This window comes from Mesoplodon bidens (assembly GCF_964165515.1).
Source record: "Mesoplodon bidens genome assembly, chromosome: 9".
Taxonomy (NCBI): domain Eukaryota; kingdom Metazoa; phylum Chordata; class Mammalia; order Artiodactyla; family Ziphiidae; genus Mesoplodon; species Mesoplodon bidens.
The window spans coordinates 9,211,285-9,219,982 of NC_138166.1; the positions used below are offsets into that span (position 1 = coordinate 9,211,285).

The 8,698-nt window shown below is 42.8% G+C and overlaps 1 protein-coding gene across 2 annotated transcripts in view; it reads right to left on the reverse strand.

Annotated features, from left to right (window-relative positions):
- The window catches only part of NAPEPLD (N-acyl phosphatidylethanolamine phospholipase D), a 77,865-nt gene extending 69,191 nt beyond the window's left edge, over window positions 1-8,674 (reverse strand). The window contains exons 1-2 of one of the 2 annotated variants that reach the window (XM_081244104.1): window positions 8,506-8,674; window positions 8,222-8,308 (exon numbers count right to left, since the gene is read on the reverse strand). The gene's annotated coding sequence lies outside the window, so the exon portion shown is untranslated. The remainder of the gene's footprint in view (window positions 1-8,221; window positions 8,309-8,505) is intronic. The other variant, XM_081244106.1, reaches the window with a different exon arrangement.
- Between the last annotated feature and the right edge of the window lie 24 nt (window positions 8,675-8,698).

Here is an 8,698-nt window from a genome sequence, read left to right on the forward strand (position 1 = left end):
GTACAGGTGATGATGCGGGGCTTCAATAGCATCTGCTACAGAGCGTCTGGGGAGGCTTCTCTAAAGAAGTGAGTTTTGAGCTAAGACTTGAAGGATGAGTGAGAATTAGCCAAAAAAGTGTATTCCAGCCTCAAGAGATGACATGTGCCTAATGAAAAACAAAAAGATCAGCAGGGCTGGAGAATTGTGCTGTAGAGGAAAGTGGATCAAGATTACTTTGGGGAGAACCCGAGTCATTTTGGATTTTATCCTAAGAACAATGAAAAACCATTGAAAGGCTTTAAGTGGGGAAGAGACATAGTCCTCCCCCCCCAGTGTTTTCATAGCTCCTTGGACTGGTCAGGAAAGAGTGAGAAGAGGGAAAGGGAAGTTGTTGGGAAACTAGATAGGAGGCTGGTTTCTACTCATCTGGGCTATGAGGGATGGTGGTTTCGACTAGGGTGGAATGGGGACTGAAAGGAAAAAATGGACTCAGGATATATTTTGAACGTAGAACCAACAGAATTTGGTAATGAATTGTCTGCAATGGGGAAAGTTTTATATCTCGATGGAGGATCAAAATAAGAATTTATAGTTATACTATTTCCCCTCTTTTGTCTATAGTATGCAAAACACAGGCTCAGAGCCTGGTGTTAAGGGGTGTTTTTTCCCCTGCCTTCCCCTGTTAGCTGATAGGGCATACTGAAAGAGACTGACAATAAAGCAAGGTAACGAAATAGCCACTCTGCAACAGCTAACCAAACATCTAGGGATTAAATTGTGTATGAGCTTTCTACAGCAGCACAAGTTGACACATATTTAGGGGCGTATAACAACACCTATCTATGACCTCACAGGGTCCATGGGTTACGAGGCCGAGCATGGCTTACCTGTGTTCTCTGCTCCAGGGTCTCACAAGACTACAATCTTGCCAGTCAGAGCTGGGGTCTCATCTGGGGCTTGGGGTCCTCTTCCAAGTACACACGGTTGTTGGAAGAATTCATTTCCTTGCGGCTGTAGAACTGCCGACATCTTACTCCTTCAAGACCAGCAGAGGAATGGCTTGCCGCTATACCCTTTTAAAGGGCTCACCTGATAAGGTGAAGTCCCCCCAGGGCTAATTAACTTAAACTCACCTGATTAGGTGCTTTAATTCCATCTGAAAAAATCCCTTCACCTTTTCCATATAATGTAACCTAATTACAGGAATGAGATTCCACAGGGAGGGGATTATATAAGGGCATGGGTCACTGGGGGTCATCTTAGAATTCTGCCCACTGCACGCTGAAACTAAAAAGACATCAATAAAAAAGAGTTTGATGCCAGTTTATGGATTTGGTAGGAATTTAAAAAAATACCTTTATCATTAAATTCTACTTCAGGAGTAGCAATCTCTATACACATTTGGTGAAATCAGCCAGGGTTAAGAAGAGAGGGATGCACACAGGAGATCCAGGTAGATAGATAACCAACTGATGTGACTAGCTTCTCTCCCTGGAAATCTAAAGTACTGAATTGGCAGATCATCATTCCTATAGTTTCTGAATTGCCTATTCTTTTCTCAGATATGAGATAACTGAGCAAATGTTGAAAACAAGTTCAATTCTTACTTCTATAAGAATCTTACACCCATGTCTGAAGAATAGCATCTTGTGACTCAGGTGATTTCATACTCTTGCAAATTTGTTTTGAGACCTTTATAGAAGCTTTCCACACATTAAATTAGATCCTAGACTTTGTCTTCTTCATCCCCTCTCTACCAAGCCTGTTGGAGTCTTCTCGTGAAGATTTAGCAAGTTTAAGTCTACCCTAAAGGTAACCACTGGAGTCACTTAGAGCAGAATATTTGTCTAGAAGGCACTGTAGGTCTTCACTACAGGAAAGGCAGTCTCTAGGAAGGTTTGTGGAGTGAATAGAGCCCAGGGGCAGAAACTTTCGGTACATATCAATCCAGTGGGAGTCAAGGAGCACTGAGTGGATAATCGATGGAGAAGAACAAGATGAAGAGGCAATTCATGATTTAAGAGTCCCAGAAAGACCACTGGGTGTGCAAAGATCATCGCACTTTGGGGTCATCTAGACCAGGAGGAAATGAAGGTGAGGAAGACAGAAAGTCAAATTTTGCTAGCATCATAAATGCTGGACTTAGTCTCCTATAGAAGAGACATGGTGGCCTGAATGGAGGTAAGTGGGAGTTCAGATTGTTCAGAAATTACTTTTCTTCTACTATACTTGATCACAATTGATTCCTAGCTAATAAACACAAACCAGAAGTTTGAGGAATGTGACGTTGTCTGTATAAAGTGCCCAACGTTTTCCTTTGCCTCTGCCCTCAAGGATAAACCAGGTAACCTATAATATTATACACACAGGCATTCACTCAAACTCAGAAGCATTCAAAACATAGAAAGTGCATAAGAAGGACTTTGACAATAGTTATGTGGGGGCCATGAGCTACATTCCCAGGGATTGATTGTGGCCTCTGTTCCCATGGTGATTATACATTCAACTCTGGACTTCCTTCCCACTCAGTGTAACCTCCATTAAGAAGCAAGAAACAAAAGGAAATAAGGCCAAAGCACTTCAATGAGTTCAGACTGGGCACAAAGACTGCCAGCGCCACAGCCAGACTCAGGGAGCTGCTCAAACTGCCACGTTACACATCGCATAGCACACCAATCGCTCCTTCCTCATTAGGCGGCCATTGTAGAAAAGGTTGGATCAGGAAAGCTTTAGGAAACATGCAAAGATTTTTTGCTCCAGTTCATTTGCAGTTCCCTTTATTACCTTATTAGTTATGCCCAGATGAACAATTCTAAATTTCCTTTCCTATGTCAATTTGTAAGAACCTCTGTGACTAATACATCTCTGTGTGTGTGCGTTTGAGTGTGTGACTGTGATAACCCTTTTATGGGTTATGCTTTTGATATCAAGTCTAAAAATTTTTCACCTAGCCCTACATCCCAAAGATTTTATGTTGTGTGTTTTTCTAAAATTTTATAGTTTTATGTTTAAGTCTATGATTCATTTTGAGTTAATTTTTGTATCAGGTGTGAGGTTTAGGCTGAGGTTCATTGAGCGGCAGGGGGCAGGGGACTCTAGGAATATCCAATTTCTCCAGTACCATTTGTGGGAAAAGGTATCCTTCAACCATTGCCTTACTTTTGCATCTTTGCCAAAAATTAGTTGGGCAGATGCGTGTGGGCCTATTTCTGGTTTGAGATAATCACAAAAGATGCAGATGAAAATGACGAAGCTTCAAGAGCCTAGAGAGATGCTAATAAATGTGGAAGACAGATAAAGTATTGTAATTCAGCATAAAGATAACTGTTATCCCCAGTAAAGAATCCACTGAGTGGAATGTCAGATGATGTAAAAAGAGAATTTTCCTAAATGAAGGAAGAAGTGAATCTGCAGATTGAAAGAATATATCATGTTCCCTGAAATTATGACAAAAATCACTGAACACTCGGGAATTCCCTTGCAGCCCGGTGGTTAGGACTCCGTGCTTTCACTGCGGAGGTCTCAGGTTCAATCCTTGGTCAGGGGAACTAAGATCCCGCAAGCCGTGTGGCATGCCCACCACCCACCAAAAAAATCACTGAACACAAAGCTACACAATATTAATATATATCCTTAGTTAAGTTATTAGACTTCAAGAATAAAATAATTTTTTAGGTTTTCAAACAGACAAAGCAAGCCATATTTAAAAGTGGTAAAAAAAAGATATGGTTAGCCTCAGACTTCTCCAAAGCAACATTCAATTCAAGAAAATAATAGTGCTATGGGTTTTTTTTGTTTTTTTGCGGTACGCGGGCCTCTCACTGCTGTGGCCTCTCCCATTGCAGAGCACAGGCTCAGGACACGCAGGCTCAACGGCCATGGCTCACGGGCCTAGCCGCTCCGTGGCATGTGGGATCTTCCCAGACCAGGGCACGAACCCGTGTCCCCTGCATCGGCAGGCGGACTCTCAACCGCTGCGCCACCAGGGAAGCCCTGTTCTTCATTTTTGAAGGATCATTTTACTAGATATAGAATTCTTGACTGACAGTCTTTTCCTTTCAGGACTTCGAATATGTTATCTCAGTACCTTTTGTCCTCCATGGTTTCTGATGAAAAATGAGCTATTAACCTTATTGGATCAAGTGTATGTGACAAATTGCTTTTCTCTTGCTGCTTTTAAGATTTTCTCTTTCTGTAGTTTTATTATTATGATGTCTTGGTGTGGATCTCTTTGAGTTTATTCTACTTGGAATTTGTTCAGATGTTTAGACATGGAGATTTGTGTTTTTCATCAAATTTGGGTGTTTTGGATCATTATCTCTTTAAAGATTCTTTCTCTCCCTAGCTCTCTGTCCTTTCCTTCTGGAACTCCCATTATGTGTATGTTGGGATGCTTGAAGGTATCCCAAAGGATTCTGAGGCTCTGTTCATTTTCCTTCATTCTTTTTTCTTTTAAACCCACAGACTGTTAATCTCAGTTGATTTATTGTCACATTTTCTGGTTCTTTCTTCTACCTGTTCATATCTGCTGTTGAGCCCTTTTAGTGAATTTTTCACTTCATTTATTGTACTTTTTTTTTTTTTTTTTTTTTTTTTTTTTTTGCGGTACGTGGGCCTTTCACTGTTGTGGCCTCTCCCTTTGTGGAGCACAGGCTCCAGATGTGCAGGCTCAGCGGCCATGTCTCATGGGCCTAGCCGCTCTGTGGCATGTGGGATCCTCCCGGACCGGGGCACGAACCCGTGTCCCCTGCATCGGCAGGCGGACTCTCAACCACTGTGCCACCAGGGAAGCCCCTATTGTACTTTTTAATTCCAGGATTTTGATCTAAAAATAATTACTATCTCTTTATTGATATCTTGTATTTGATGAGACATAATTCTCATACCTTCCTTTAGTTTTTTAGACATTGTTTCCTTTAGTTTTGTGAACATTTTAAAAACAGCTTATTTTAAAAAGTTTTTGTCTTTTAAGTCCAATGTCTTGGCTTCCTCAAGAACATTTTCTATTGATTTTTTTTCCTGTGCATGACCATATTTTCTTAGTTCTTTGAATGTCTTGTAATTTTTTTGTTAAGAACTGGACATTTAAAATAATATAATATGTCAATTCTGAATATCAGATTCCACCCCCTCCCAGACTTTGTTGTTGCTGTTTGCTTTTGTTTGTTTAGTGACTTTTCTAAGTAAATTCCTTAAAGTCATGTGTTACCACTGAAGTCTCTGCTCAACTAGCTTAATGTCAGCTAATGATTATACAGATACTTCGATAAATGCCTAGAACCAATGAACTTCTCAGTTGTTTTTGAGGAGCTCTGTGTATGGTATACCTTCAACACTTAGCCAGACAGTTGACAACTGTGCCTTAGCCTTCACTTCCTGCTTTCACAGACCCTCAAAGTCAGTGCCATGGGAGGGTTTAGGGCCTTCTCCGGTCTTTCCTGGGCATGTGTACAGCCCTGGGTATGCACACAGCCCTATACATGTGCATGGCCTTCCAGATTCCCAGGAATATATCTGGGCTTCTCAAAGTCTCTATAGGTATACCTCAGATATATTACAGGTTCCGTTCCAGACCACCACAATAAAGTGAATATTATTGCAATAAAGTGAATCGCATGAATTCTTCAGTTTCTCACTGCATATAAAAGTTACATTTATACTATACTATAGTCTATTGAGTGGGCAGTAGAATTATGTCTAATAAAACAATATACAGACCTTAATTTAAAAGTTATCTCTTGCTAAAAATTGGTACCCATCATGTTGCCCTTAGTAACATTCAAGATCACTGACATCACAGATCATCATAACAAATAAAATAATAATGAAAAAAGTTTGGAATATTGTCAGAATTACCAAAATGTGACACAGAGACACAGAGTGAGCAAATGCTGTTGGGAAAATGGTTCTAATAGGGTTGCCACAAAACTTCAATTTGTAAAAGACAGAATATCTGTGAAGCACAAAAAAGCAAAGCGCAATAAAACGAGGTATCCTGTATAGACAGCTCAGGCCCTAGCTTTTCCTTTTAAGCTTCCTGGTTTGCCTATTGTTTGCTCTTACTGTTATTTACTACCTCCAGGCAGCCACCCAAAGTTAGATAACTGCCTCCAAATCTTTTTGACAAACATCCCCAGAAAAAGCCTTTTTGCTTTGAGTCAGGTCAAATAAAGGCAAACTTGCAAGTGAGATCATCCAGGGAAGCATGAGACAGGTCAAATAATTTCAATTCTCTGGATTTGAGGCCTTGAAGGAACTCCAGCCCAATTTTGCCCCCTCTGGTGGCTGCCAGGCTGCTGATTTTCATCTTGGTTGTGGGATCCTGGTTTTCAAGGCTACCATGGAGTTAGGAGGAAGGGGTTAAGGATAGAGTTAAACACTATAAGTTTAAACACTATAAAGCACTATAAAGCTCCCTTTGCTTATTGCAATTTAGGTGTTTTTATTGGTGTGGGGGAAGAGCTCCCCAGATTACTTCAAGACTTGTTTAACTTCCAGAGTTTTGAAAATGTTGATTCTGGCCATTTTTATTTTGGCCACGCCACATGGTACGTGGGATCTTCATTCCCTGACCAGGGATGGAACCCATGCCCCTTGCAGTGGAAGCATGGAGTCTTAACCACTGGAACGCCAGGGAAGTCCCAGATTCTGGCCATTTTTTTTTTAATTTTTTTAATTTTTATTTTTTGCGGTATACGGGCCTCTCACTGTTGTGGCCTCTCCCGTTGCAGAGCACAGGCTCCGGACACACAGGCCCAGGGGCCATGGCTCACGGGCCCAGCTGCTCCGCGGCATGTGGGATCTTCCCAGACCGGGTCACGAACCCGTGTCCCCTGCATCGGCAGGCGGACTCTCAACCACTGCGCCACCAGGGAAGCCCCCTGGCCATTTTTAAAACCAGTTTTCTCATTTATTTTATGAAAAGCAGGGAGGATTTTCAGAGGTTTTATTCTGTCATTTTCTCTGACGTCTTAAACTAAGTTTGAATTAAGATGTGCTAAAATTTCCCAGGTGCTTCCTGCGATTATACCTAAATATTTTTGTATATATGTATGATGTTTGTATTTTTTTATTAATGTTAAAACACATGTGTTTTAGAAACATGAAGGGATAACCTTGGTTGTCCTTATTATATAATAGGTCCTGTGGGCTGAACCTGTGGTTCATAGCAGAAGGGAGATGTGGAGAGAGATGACTCTGGAAAGATAAGTAGGAGTCAGCTCATGGAGGGACCTATCTTCCATACTAAGGAGGCTTCACTCAATCCTGACCAAGGGAAATTACTGGGGGGTTCTTCATAATGGTACTATCATACTAAAAGTTGCATTCTAAAAAGATCCCTTGGGCTTCCCTGGTGGCGCAGTGGTTGGGAGTCCACCTGCCGATGCAGGGGACACGGGTTCGTGCCCCGGTCCGGGAAGATCCCACATGCCGCGGGGCGGCTGGGCCCGTGAGCCATGGCCGCTAAGCCTGCGCGTCCGGAGCCTGTGCTCCGCAACGGGAGAGGCCACAGCAGTGAGAGGCCCGCGTACTGCTAAAAAAAGAAAAGATCCCTTGGGCCAAAAACTATAGATTCAAGTAGATTCAAGTAGATTCAAAAGGCAGGAAAGGGGTGTATCAATTGGATGTTGCGAGTGGGGGAAAAGGGAGGAGCTGAGGATGAACCTGGGTTTCTGGTTTGGGTGTCTCTGCTGAACAGAGGTAACATTGGCTGTTTTGCATTGAATGTACAGGAATAGACTCCTGGGCAAGACAGTGAAGCGCATTTTGGACAAGTTGATATTGAGGGTCCAATGGGATACTCAAGTGTAGTTGTCTAGTCACTGAGTGGTTAAGGGGGCCTGGAGCTCAAGAGAGGCCTGGTTGGGTAGACAGGAAAGGCCTCAGGTGAAAGTGGAAACCATCAGGGAAAGTGTGCGGTAGAAGAGGCCCAGGCCCAGGTCCAGAACCCTGGGGAACAGCAACTTTCAGGGCAAAATGGTGTGGTGCTGAAGTGCAAAGGCTTTGGAGCCCCACAGCCTGTTATTAGTGTCCTGACCTCAGGGAAGTTATTTACCCCAGTTTCTGCACCTGTAAAATGAGCATACTGAATAGCACAGTTAGAACAGTGCTTGCGATGTTTCGTTTCACTGACATCTGTGGATAAAGAGCTGCCCAAGGAGGTGAAGAAGAAGGAACTAGAAGGAGGAGGAGGAGCTCTGAAGGTGCAATGAGGAAAGACAGCTTCACAGAGGTTTACCTTGTCGAATTCAGCCAAGAGGACTGTACCAGAAGGTCTATAAAGTGTCCATCTTTCAGCAGTTAGTGGCTTCCCCAAGAGCAATTTCTATGGAATGGAATGAGCGCGACTGTAAAGTGTTGAAAAGTGAGTAGCGGTCAACACTGATACTTTCTTGCCTCCCCTCACCGCGCCTCTCTCTCTCCCACTAGAGGCTTCCTTTAAGGACAGTGAGTTATGGATCATAGTCCCCTTTTTCCAATCAATTTCGGCCACCAATGGGATAATACGTTGTACCAGGTTACCTTTCATTCTTCTACTTTTGTGCCTTGCACGTCGTAGGCGATTGAAGTGACTGCTTATACAGGGGCTTCTACAGACTCCTTAATTCGCGTTATTAGACGGCTCGCACCACGTCCAGGTCCATTCCTTCCACGACTGCTTAGAGGAGTGTCATTCCCATCACGGTCACTTGGTGGGGCCCGCCCTCCCGTCTGG